Below are 3,936 nucleotides of genomic sequence, written 5' to 3'. Positions count from 1 at the left end.
AGCATCCTCATAGTCAATCTTAATGAATTAACACATTGTTTTAACTAGATCATTTGTGAAGTGGGTCAACAATGTCATATATAGAGTCAGGGTTTGAAATTTTTTAAAAAATTTTTTAAAATAATTGAAGCAGACAGACTGTTACTCGGGTAATAATATCCTATCAGATGTACTTTTTGAGTAGAAGGGAAAAAGTTTGCAGTTATCAAGCAGACAATTGTGTGTAAGTTTCAGGCTATTTTATCTGTGACTAAACTGCCAATGAATACTTCCATAGGATTTGTCTTTCAGATAAATAACATTCAAAATAAGCACATGACATGTTATGGGAAAAAGTTATTCAATTCCTAGGCTGAAAGAACAAAAAGTGAAGATCACTTGTTTAGTGTCACATGGGGCATGCAGACACCAGTGGAACAACCATTTCAGAAACAGACAGACCTTGCTAATTCCACACATCGAATGAGTGTGAAATCACCTATGGGCACAAGGCAGAAGCAAAAATAAATCCTCTCTAAGTTAATGTACTGCTAGCTTAAGCTTCAGATTACTGCAGTCTTTTTTCTTTCCAAGTCATTTCTTTTTTTTTGAAGTATAATCATTTACAATGTAATGTTAGTTTCTTCAGTTCAGTTCAGTTCAGTCACTCAGTTATGTCTGACTCTTTGTGGCCCCGTGAATTGCAGCACGCCAGGCCTCCTTATCCATCACCAACTCCTGGAGTCAACCCAAACCCATGTCCGTCAAGTCGGTGATGCCATCCAGCCATCTCATCTCTGTCATTCCCTTCTCCTCCTGCCCCCATTCCTTCCCAGCATTAGGGTCTTTTCCAATGAGTCAACTCTTTGCATGAGGTGGCCAAAGTTTTGGAGTTTCAGCTTCAACATCAGTCCTTCCAATGAACACCCAGGTCTCATCTCCTTCTAGTGTATATCAAAGTGATTCAATTATACATATGTATATTACTTTTTGTACTATTTTCCATTATTGGTGTTTATAGGATATTGCAGGGAGAACGCAATGGCAACCCACTCCAGTACTCTTGCCTGAAAAATCCCATGGACAGAGGGGCCTGGTAGGCTGCAGTCCATGGGGTCGCTAGGAGTCGGACACGACCAAGCGACTTCACTTTCACTTTTCACTTTCCTGCACTGGAGAAGGAAATGGCAACCCACTCCAGTGTTCTTGCCTGGAGAATCCCAGGGATGGGGAGCCTGGTGGGCTGCGGTCTATGGGGTCGAACGGAGTCGGACACGACTGAAGCGACTTAGCAGCAGCCGCAGCAGGATATTGCAGATAGTTCCCTGTGCTATACAGTAGGACTTTACTCTTTATCTATTTCATATATAGTAGTTTGTATTTGCTGACTTTTTGGCCAACCCATTATGAGCTGTTTGAATGTTTTGGAAATTAAGCCCTTTTGGTCACATTGTTTGCAAATACTTTCTCATATTCCATATCGCTTCGTTTCCTTTGCCATGCAAAAGCTCTAAAGTTTGGTTTGATCACTTTCCTTTATTTTTGTGTTTTATTTCTATTGCCTTGGGAAACTGACCTTCTCTTCCAGTAGAAGAGCCACTAGGTATCCCTTCACAGGAGCTATCCCCCATGAAGTGTACACTGTGGTGTCATCTGTCACCCATTGTGCTGGCTCACAAAGTACATGGTTGGTTGTTACTGCCCTCAGACCCATCTCTACCAGGGAAATGCAGGTGATTGCGCTGGGTGTCCTTTAGGCACTGTGCTCACAAAGTCGCCAGTGCAGATTCATCAGTACAGATTCTCTGTAGTCAGGCATTGGGACTGCTATAGTTGTACATTTACATCTGCTGTCGGGACTATGGAATCATTTCAGGCCCAGCCTTGCCTCTACATGTGCCCACCCACAAAGTTTGCAGCTGCTACCATGGGACCCACTCCAGCTGTGGGAGCACTAATAACCCACCCCGAAGTTCATCAGGTACTGAGCTCACAAATTGGCCACTGATGGTGTAAATCTGGATCACAGCTTCTGGGCATAGGCTCAGATTTCAGCCCTGCCTCTGCTTGTGGACAACCCACCATTGCTTGCACACTGGAGCCTTGCCTGCAGTGAGCATGCTGAAAACGAGACCGTTATGGTGGGGCCATGTCCTTCCTTTTATACTTGTGTTAACGATAGGGCTTCTCTGATGGACCAGGGCCCCTCCCATCTACACCCTTGGTTGCTGCTTGGACCGTACTCCAGACCCTTCAGGCTGTTTCCATGGAGCCATCCCCAGTACTCTCCCCTGGTCTCTTTTCTGAAGCTCAGATTTCTGCACACCAGCAGACTAGCACCTCAGACTGGGGAGCGCAGGAAGGTAGCCAGGACTGTCTGTGCTTGTCTTTCTCCTTTCTGCCTGCGACAGTCTGGCTGCTACACTCTGCTCTGAGCCTCTGAAGCTCCCAATCTATCTTGTCTGTCGTCTCAGGCTCTGAAGGGTGTTCCTAAGGTAAGGGAAACTTTCCTCTTTCACAGCGCCCCTTCAGGGATGCTGGTCCCCTACCAATCCTTTGCTTTTTTCTTTCATCCTACCTGGTTACATTGTAACCTGTCATGTAGCTTTGGTTGTATGAGCTCTTCCACCAGCATTCAGTAGGTGTTCTGTGAGAACTGTTCCACACGTAAATGTATTTTTGATGCTTTTGTGGGAGGTGGTAAGATCCACATCCTTCTGTTCTGCCTTCTTGATTTTTTTTTAATACAGTTTTGAGCACTCAGTTTAAAATAGTCATACGTAAATTAGGTAACATGAGTTCCTAAACCCAAATAAATAACCGTCAAAACAAACCTATAAAGGAAAAGGTTGGTACATTTGATATGCTAAAATTCAGAATATCTTTTCATCAAAAGGCATCATTAAGAAAGCAAAAAGGCAAGCCAGAGAGTGGACGTTATCTGCAATATATATAAAGAATAAAACTCATATCCAATGTCAGTTAAAAAAAAAACAAAGACAACCCAAATGAAAATTGAGCAGTATACACAGGAAGAAAAGCAAATGTGAATGAGGTGCCCACCTTTATTTATAATCAAAGAATGCAGATTAAAATGATAGTGGGAAAGAGTACACATCCACCAGCAAGTACTGGGTATACCAACAATGTACATGTTGATGAGGATGTAGCAGAAGAGAAATTTCTATACACTGTGTCAAGTAAAAGTAAAATGCTTTAGAACATAACTTTGTTTCAGAAAATTAAAAATAAGCATAACCAGTATATAATTCCTATACATGCTCATATGTATGTGCGCTTCATTGTACTAATATACATGCTCATATGAATGTGCACTACACTATACTAAGCTTGTATGTACATGCACTCAGTTGAGTTCAGTTCAGTTTAGTTGCTCAGTCGTGTCCGACTCTTTGCGACCCCATGAATCGCAGCACGCCAGGCCTCCCTGTCCATCACCAACTCCCGGAGTTCACTCAAACTCACGTCCATTGAGTCGGTGATGCCATCCAACCATCTCATCCTCTGTCACCCCTTCTCCTCCTGCCCCCAATCCCTCCCAGCATCAGGGTCTTTTCCAATGAGTCAACTCTTTGCATGAGGTGGCCAAAGTATTAGAGTTGCAGCTTCAGCATCAGTCCTTCCAATGAACACCCAGGACTGATCTCCTTTAGAAGGACTGGTTGGATCTCCTTGCAGTCCAAGGGACTCTCAAGAGTCTTTTCCAACACCACAGTTCAAAAGCATCAGTTCTTCACGCTCAGCCTTCTTCACACTACACTGTACTAATATACAAGCTCACATGTATGCACACTATGTTGTAGTAAAATACATGCTCATATATATGTGCACTACAGTGTGCTAATATACATGCTCATATGTATGTGCACTACACTGTACTAATATACATGCTCATTTGTATGTGTACTACATTGTACTAATATATCCAAGGCTGAT

This window comes from Bos javanicus, chromosome 16, assembly GCF_032452875.1.
Source record: "Bos javanicus breed banteng chromosome 16, ARS-OSU_banteng_1.0, whole genome shotgun sequence".
Classification (NCBI taxonomy): domain Eukaryota; kingdom Metazoa; phylum Chordata; class Mammalia; order Artiodactyla; family Bovidae; genus Bos; species Bos javanicus.
The sequence above is the reverse complement of the archived record's forward strand: the minus strand, read 5'-3'. Positions refer to the sequence as shown.